At 37.1% G+C, this 9,321-nt stretch overlaps 1 long non-coding RNA gene across 1 annotated transcript; it reads left to right on the top strand.

Annotated features, from left to right (window-relative positions):
- The first annotated feature begins 3,213 nt into the window (after nucleotides 1–3,213).
- On the top strand, nucleotides 3,214–4,993 carry LOC127309479 (uncharacterized). Its single transcript, XR_007857169.2, has 5 exons — nucleotides 3,214–3,272; nucleotides 3,675–3,787; nucleotides 3,878–4,174; nucleotides 4,263–4,456; nucleotides 4,572–4,993. It is a non-coding gene; the product is annotated as an uncharacterized lncRNA (long non-coding RNA).
- Nucleotides 4,994–9,321: the final 4,328 nt, after the last annotated feature.

The following is a 9,321-nucleotide window of genomic DNA, read 5'->3' as shown; positions in this document are numbered from 1 at the left end:
TTTGTGGAAAATCTTCTCATTGGCGATGTTGCCTCAGCACCTCTCTCCTCATCAGTCAATGCTGAATCTCATTCAGATACTATTAAATCAGCAGCTAAAGGTTTTTGTCCTTTATTTGAATTTTGCTCTGTCCTTAATTTATGTTTCATTGATTTACTTTTTGTGTTCTGCAAGAAAGGCGGTTTACCTTTTCCTCTTCTTTTTTTCCTCTTTTCTGTCAGTTTGTGATGATGCAGATGTAAATTTAGGAATTGATATCGCTATGTCATATGCATCAGAAGATCCTAAATCTCCATTGTCTAATCATACACCATTATGCAGTATGTATTTTTCCCACCTTATCTTTCTTGGTTCACCTTATCCATGTATGCTTTTTATGTTAATATCTAAATTTCTTTGTATTCAGCTAGTAGTGATCAAGTGCAGTCAGATGACGTTTTGAAAACTGGCCCTAATACTATTGACAAGAGAAAGCGGAAGAAAAGATGTGCAAAGAAACCTTGTAATTCTGAAGAGAGGCTAAATCTGATTGTTGATCACTCTGCTGAAACTTTTTACGATAAGAATGTTGCTAAAATGTTGTTTAGAAATTCTAAGAAATTTAGAGAGACAAGGTGAGCACAGATTACCCAAACCCTTTACTTTTTAAAATAGATAAGTATTGTAGCTTTCATTCTTTTTTTTCTAATTGTACACTTTGTATTTTTCTTTTCTTAGCATTGTTGTGGATTTAGAGGGCCACACAGTAACCTATGAAAGGTTCTACCAATCTCTGAAACCAAGAGGAGAAATAGCTAATGAAGTCATGGATGCATATGTGCAATTATTCAATAATCAGAACGTTAAAGTCAAAGATGACAAGAGTTCTCTAAGGAAGATTTCTTTTAGTCCATTTTTTGCGGTCTAATTTATTATCTTTTCTATCTCAATTTAATCTAAGTTTATGTACTTTTTCCCGATTTGATGAATACATCTTTCTTTTTGCAGTCGAAGCTCAATGTGCCACCTGAGAAATTCATTGCCAAATCTATCACTAGAGAACTTGGAAAGATGAACAAGAAGTTCAACTTTGCTAAGTGTGATCTGGTATTACTTTGGGATAGCCTTTTATTTTTCTTAGCAATTTTTATCTGACTTTTGATTATGATTATAATTATTTTGATTTATTATTTTTTCAGTTGCATTTCCCGGTAGTGATTGATAATCACTGGACAATAACTTCCATCAATTTGCTGTTCAAGAAAATTAACTTACTTGACTCACTTCAAGATACTGACAAGGAGAAGAAGGCTATAATGGCTAGCAATATTGTAAATTTTTTTCATCATATGTTTCTCTTTTCCACTAATAATTATTAGTATTGTTTCTATTTCAAGTTTTTCATATATCATGTACATTGTCACAGGTTACAAATTTTCATAAAGCATGTACTGAGACTAAGTGCTTTAGTTTCACACTGGAAAATTATGTACCAGAAATACCGCATAACTTACCTCAGCAAACTACAACGTATGTTTACTTTATCTTTGAACTCAGCAAACTACCAGAGAATCCACAACTTCTTTGTTTATCAGTACTGGTTCATCACTAGTGTATTTTTTCAGGTTTGATTGCGGTGTTTTCTCATTCCTTTACATGGAACATTGGGAGGGACAGGAATTCAAGATGTTTGAGCCTGTAAGTTACTTAGTTTGAGAGGAACTATCTTTTCACAGATTATATCTTTGTTTCTTACTCTTTCTAGTTTTCCCATGCATGTTTATTTTCTGTAGGCCTTGATCAGCAATGTTCGGAAAGTTGTCGCACACGCACTTGTTTCATCGGAGATGAATGATATGACTACAGAGTTGGAGAGTTTCAAGAAGCAAAGACTGTCGTGAAGATTTCTGAGACTTGGCTTGTAGAAGAGTTTCTTCTGTTGATAGAGCAGTAGTTGTAGCAAGATTTCTTGGGATATGTATATATTTTTGCACATGAATACGTCATATTCATGTAATCGCATACCAGTAGTTTTTCGCAAGCTATTCCCCTGTTATAGCCTAATATGGATATGCTTTTTGTGAGCATATGTCCCCTGATATTTTCTTGTTAACTCCCTTTTAAAACTTTATTATATTTTCACCTCGTGTTCGTCTTATGCTTTTTTGCACTTTCTGCTGCTTTTTTACTGTGTGTGAGGTGATTTTTCATCAGCGTTGAATGATGTCTGTGGGGAAACCACTTACATAGTGCCTATTCTTTTTTGACAAGGATGTATTTTTGTGCGTATATGAGATTGTTTTGGATGGTATAGCTTCGAGTTATTTTTTCCTTGTTTTGTAATTGGCTTTAGTTTGTACTCATGATAATAGTTTGTAGACTGTTAGCGTGCCGGCTGTTTGTCGGAGTAATAATAGTAATCCCTGCAGTATCAATCTTATTGAGAAGGACAGAGTCTAGAGGCTGATTATGATAAAGCCGCTCCCATTTTTTTAGCGATGATTTCAGAATTGATTGTGTATTCTATGTATTATGTTTCATGATCATGGCTCTCTGTTTCATTTTGAGGATGATTTTTTTTTAATTTCTTTTCCAAATGCAAAGACATTTTTCATTTAACATTTATGCAAATATATATATGAAATGTGAATGCATCGCATAGTCTACTTGTTCCTACCAGTCTCCTCCTGGCAACTAAAATTCTACTGATCTAGCGCCCAGGAGCTCCATAAACTTGATGTGCAGGGCGAACTAAACTCTGAGAAATATCCTTCCAAATGATCCTTTCCAGGAAACGGAACCAGTGAGTAACTACTGATTACTTTCTGTTAACGAATCCAATGCTGACTTGTTATAATCCTGAACGCACAATGCCATCTAAAAATAGGTTTGTCACACATAGTGCCTTCTTAATTTCCCCAACCCCATAGTGCCTTCTAAAAATAGATCACCACATGGAGTTTTTCTGACCGCATGGAACTTTTCTGACCGCACACAAAGTATTATTCTGACCGCATGGAGCTTCTTTAATCTGACCGCATAACACATTCTAAAAATAGATGAGAACTTGTCTTGTAATTTTTCCTGACCACATAGTATTAGCTAATAGATGACCATACAAATCCTTCTAATTATTTCTCACCGCACAATGCTTTCTATTTTTTCTCTAACCGCATAGTGTCTTCTAATAATAGACCATTTTTCCACTATAAATATGTCTACTCGTCACTGTATCTCGTCACTTCATCATATCTCTTTTGCTGGTACTCCTTTGCGCTCCTTGTGCTCCTTTTGTAAGTTTTTTTTACTGATGTTTTTTGTAAGCACTCGTTTTTTCAATGTTAATTCACCGCATCATATGTACTAATGTTTTTGTAAGCAATGTTAATTCACGGCATCATCACTCAATTAGTTGTATGTGTGAAGTATACTGTACACACTGCATGGAATTCTATTTTTTTCTGATCGCATAATGTCTTCTAATATTAGATCATTTTTTCCACTTAAAAAATATGTCTTCTTGTTACGATATTTTTTTTTCACTTCATCATATGTTTTTTGCCGCTCATTTGCCCAAATTCAGTGTTTGCTCCTTACGCTACTTGTAATAAGAACTATTTGTACAATCTTTTTTCCTTTTTAAATATGTTACCTTTTTTTTGTGTAGCCTTGTTTTGAAAATTTCACTGTTGAAGGTATGGCTGCATGCTCGGAATGCTCCCAACCCAGAAACTTGTGCACCCGACCATCTAGATATTGTACAGAGTTTTCTGTCAAGATGTTGCCAGAAGATTTCGAACAATATTCTGTATGTATTTCTTGATAAAAGTTTTCATAATTTATTTTCATAAAAAGTTTTTTGTATTTATCTTATTTGTTCTTTAAAAAATCTATGCAGATTCTCCCTTGCTGTTACTATACAAGGATTAAATTTTTATGCCCATCATGAAAGTTGTAGGTAGACCAGCTCCCCACTTGGAGGCACCTGATGATGACTTCACAACACATCATCTATTATTGGATGATTGCGATACATACTTTTCAATAGAAGGACCATATTATTTGTCCTTGTTAGAAGCATTTCGTATCACTGCTGGAGATACAATAAAATTTTCATATGATGAAGATGAAGACATCTTTAATGTCTCCGTCCATGTTGGAATAGATCAACCAAAATATTGGTTTGGATTCCCTGGTAATTTTATTTGAATCTTTATATTATTAATTTTTCAATTTTTTCTTTTTTTCACTACTAATTATAGGACATATTTTTTCTTTGACAGAATGCAATAACCTACCCGCTGATTGTGAAGAAGCGCTCTATAGTACTTTTTTCATGGAAGCAACGGATGTTTCCCAAGCAGAAATGAACAGACTAGTCACTCGTTATAGGGAGTATATGAGGAGTCTGGATTATCATAACAATGAACCTAATTTCATTATTCACAGGCTTGTGAGTAGTGAATACGCCTGTTGGGTTAGTTTTTTTATTTTTTTACAATTGTTGTTATTATTCTTATTTTTAAATTTTATTCTAGGTTTTTTTGTCATCACTAGTTTTGAGAAAGATTTTTTTGTTTTTGATTTTGTAGGTAGTTCCAATCGAAGCTTTCAAAAGTAATGTTGTTCTACCAAGGAAGGGCGATTCTATTTATGCATACAATCAATATTCTGTCCAAGGAACATACAAAATAAGAGATGATGGCACTATCATTTTCCTTGAACACTGGGCTGATTTACGGGTGGACAATAGTATATTCCCAGGAGACTTATTCATTGCCAGGGTGGTGGCAAATAGAAGTTATATAGGACTGGATATTCATATTATTTAGGAAGACAAGGATTTTTCTATTTATAATAGTAGTTTTTTCTCTACTTTTTTGTAATAATTTTTTATCTTTTTTTAGTGTTGTATTTCAAGAAGATTGGTATTTTTATTTCTCCAACTTGTAATAATTTTTATTTACCTTTCTTCATTAATTTATTCTGAACACTATGTTTGTTTGCTTCACAACCTTACTTTTTGTTCCATGTATTCCCTAGTATATTTTCACAACCGAAGTTGTGTTTCCTTCATATTTTTATCTTATTGGTACAATTGTAATCCAAGCTGTGTTTACCGTGTTTCTTTTCCATGCAATCACAAAGGTTGTTCCAATATGGTACTGCCTTTTGTTTCCTCCCAATCATATGGTTTGTTCCTTAGGGTTTGTTCCAACATGTTTTTGTTTTTGTTCCTACCTATCATGTGGTTTTGTTCCTTCATATCCCTGGTCATGAGGTTTGTTCCTTCACAGCCCTTTTGTTTGTTCCATTCATATTATCATGTTTGTTCCAAATATTCCCAAAAGTTGTTCCAACATGTTGGTGTTTTTTTAACCTATATGTTATCATGTTGTTCCATGTGATACCATTTTTTCTGTTCCTCATAGTCATGATTTTTTGTTCCTTCATAACCCTACTATGTTGTTCCCTTCAAACTATTATGTTGTTCCTAGTAATACCAAAACTTTTGTTCCAACATGTTGCTGTCGTTTGTTCCTCTCAGCCATGACATTTGTTCCTTTTAGAACACTATTTTTTTTTCTTCCAATGTGTTTCTATTTATGTTCCATGCAGTCACATAGGTTGTTCCAATATGGTACTGTCTTCTGTTTCCTCCCAATCATGTGTTTTTGTTCCTTTAGGTTTTTGTTCCAACATGTTTTTGTTTTTGTTCCTACCTATCATGTGGTTTTCTTCATTCATATCCCTGGTCATGAGGTTTGTTCCTTCACAACCTTTTTGTTTGTTCCATTCATATTATCATGTTTGTTCCAAATCATCCCAAAAGTTGTTCCAACATGTTGGTGTTTTTTTAACCTACATCTTATCATGTTGTTCTATGTGATCCCACTTTTCTGTTCCTCCTAGTCATGATTTTATTGTTCCTTCACAACCCTACTAGTGTTCCTTTCAAACTGTTATGTTCTTCCTAGTAATCCCAAAGTTTTGTTCCAACATGCTGCTATCGTTTGTTCCTATCAGCATGTTGTTTGTTCCTTTTAGAACACTAGTTTTGTTCCAATGTGTTACTATTTATGTTCCATGCTGTCACATAGGTTGTTTCAATATGATACTGTCTTTGGTTCCTCCCAATTATGTGTTTTTTGTTCCTTAGGTTTTTGTTCCAGCATGTTTTTGTTTTTGTTGCTAACTATCATGTGGTTTTGTTCCTTCATATCCCTGGTCATTAGGTTTGTTCCTTCACAACCCTTTTGTTTGTTCCATTCATATTATCATGTTTGTTCCAAATCATCCAAAAGTTGTTCCAACATGTTGGTGTTTTTTAACCTACATCTTATCATGTTGTTCCATGTGATCCCACTTTTTCTGTTCCTACTAGTCATGATTTTTTGTTCCTTCACAACCCTACTATAGTTCCCTTTTCATACTATTATGTTGTTCCTGGTAATCCCAAAAGTTTGTTCAACATGTTGTTGTCATTTTGTTCCTATCAGCGATGATGTTTGTTCCTTTTAGAACACTAGTTTTGTTCCAACATATTGTTTTTTCACCTGCATGTTATCATGAGTTTTTGTTCCTTCACAACCCTACTATTGTTCCATTCAAATTGTTATGTTGTTCATAGTAATCGCAAAAGTTTGTTACAACACGTTGTTGTCATTTTGTTCCTCTCATCCATGTGGTTTGGTCTTTTTAAAACACTAGTTTTGTTCCAATGTGTTACTATTTTTGGTTCCATATAGTCATAAACGTTGTTCTTGTTGGAGATATGCCCAAGAGGCAATAATAAAATGGTTATTATAGTATATCTTTGTGTTTATGATAATGTTTGCATACCATGCTATAATTGTATTAACCGAAACATTGATACATGTGTGTTATGTAAACAACAAGGAGTCCCTAGTAAGCCTCTTGTATAACTAGCTTGTTGATTAATGGATGATCATGGTTTCGTGATCATGAACATTGGATGTTATTAATAACAAGGTTATGTCATTAGGTGAATGATATAATGGACACACACCCAAATAAGCATAGCATAAGATCAAGTCATTAAGTTCAATTTGCTATAAGCTTTCGATACATAGTTGCCTAAATCCTTCGACCATGAGATCATGTAAATCACTTACACCGGAAGGGTACTTTGATTACATCAAACGCCATTGCGTAAATGGGTGGTTATAAAGATGGGATTAAGTATTTGGAAAGTGTGAGTTGAGGCATATGGATCAATAGTGGGATTTGTCCATCCTGATGACGGATAGATATACTCTGGGCCCTCTCGGTGGAATGTCATCTGATTAGCTTGCAAGCATATGATTGGATCATAAGAGATGACATACCACGGTACGAGTAAAGAGTACTTGTCGGTAACGCGGTTGAACAAGGTATGGAGATACCGATGATCGAACCTCGGACAAGTAAAATATCGCGTGACAAAGGGAATTGGCATCGTATGTAAATGGTTCAATCGATCACTAAGTCATCGTTGAATATGTGGGAGCCATTATGGATCTCCAGATCCCGCTATTGGTTATTGCTCGGAGAGGAGTCTCGACCATGTCTGCATAGTTCACGAACCGTAGGGTGACGCGCTTAAGGTTCGATGTCGCATAAGTAGATTTGGAATATGGTATGGAGACGAAGTTTGTTCGGAGTCTCGGATGGGATCTAGGACATCACGAGGAGGTCCGGAATGGTCCGGAGAATAAGATTCATATAAGGAAAGTTGATTTCTAGGTTTCGGAAAAGTTCGGGATTTTTCCGGTGAAAGACCGGGAAGGTTCTAGAAGGTTCCGGGGGTCCCACCAGTGGGCCCACGACCCTAGGAGGCCTAGCATGGGCCGAGGGATGCTCCCTGGCCTAATGGGCCGGGGCACCTGCCCCTCAAGGCCCAGGCCGGCCAACCCTAGGGTTTTCCCCAAAACCCTAGGGGGAGCAACTTGGGGGGGAAGAATTCCCCCTCCCCCCTTTGGCCGCCGGCCCTAGATGGGTTTGGGGCTTTGGGGGGCCACCCAAACCGACCTCCCCCCCCTATATAAAGAGGGGAGGGGGCAGGGGGGGCGTTCACCCCTTCGAGACCTAGCTCGGCCGCCCCCTCTCTCCTCCATAGTCTTTGTACCGGCTTGGCGAAGCCCTGCTTTTTCTCCTCCACCACCACCACCACGCCGTTGTGCTGCTGGGATTCCGTGGAGATCTACCACACCTCCGCTGCCCGCTGGAACGGGAGAGGACGGGCTTCATTGACACCGTACGCGCGGCCGAGTACGGAAGTGCTGCCGGATTGCAAAGATCGGGGATGATCGTCTACACCAACAACGAGATCTAATCTCGTAGGCTTTGGAAATCTTCGAGGGTTAGTCTCACATCAATCTCGTTGCTTCGATCTTGTAGATTAGATCTTGGGTGTTCCATAGATTAGATCTTGGATTTATTCGTCTTGCGGTAGGAAAATTTTTGTTTTCTATGCTACGAACCCCATCAGTGGTATCAGAGCCATGTCTATGCATAGATCTGTTGCACGAGTAGAACACAATGGTTTTGTGGGCGGTGATGCTCTTGTTGCTTTAGTTTGTGTACTTTGCATCTTGCGGGATGGTGGGATGAAGCGGCCCGGGCTAACTTTACATGACCGCGTCTCATGAGACTTGCTCCACGCTTGACATGCAACTTGTATTGCATAAGTGGCTTTGCGGGTGTCTGTCTCTCCCACCATAGTGAAGATTGCAATTTACTCTTTCTATTGACAACACTAGTATCACCGTTGTGGTTCATGTTCGTAGGTAGATTGGATCTTACTCGAAACCCTAAACCACGTAAAATATGCAAACCAAATTAGAGGCGTCTAACTTGTTTTTGCAGGGTTTGGTGATGTGATATGGCCATGATGTGATGATGATTATATTTGATGTATGAGATGTTCATTATTGTATTATGGCAACCGGCAGGAGCCTAATGGTTGTCTTTAAATTTGTTAAGACCTGCGTGTCTATTCATCATGTAATAGCTTTATTTCAAGTAGTTGTTATAGTAGCTATAAGTGATGGACAACCATGAAGCGGTGCCATGAACCTGGTGCAATGCTGGTGATGATGGAGATCATGCTCGTGTGCTTTGGAGATGGAGATCAAAAGCACAAGAAGAAAGGCCATATCATATCACATATTATGAATTGCATGTGATGTTAATCCTTTATGCATCTTATCTTGCTTAGATCGAGACGGTAGCATTATAAGATGATCCCTCACATTAATATCAAGATAATAAAGTGTTCTCCCCTCGTATGCACCGTTGCTACAGTTCGTCGTTTTGAAGCATCTCGTGATGATCGGATGT

The sequence above is a fragment of the Lolium perenne genome, chromosome 6, assembly GCF_019359855.2.
Source record: "Lolium perenne isolate Kyuss_39 chromosome 6, Kyuss_2.0, whole genome shotgun sequence".
In the NCBI taxonomy this organism is placed as follows: Eukaryota; Viridiplantae; Streptophyta; class Magnoliopsida; order Poales; family Poaceae; genus Lolium; species Lolium perenne.
This window is presented reverse-complemented; position numbering and strand designations above follow the sequence as displayed.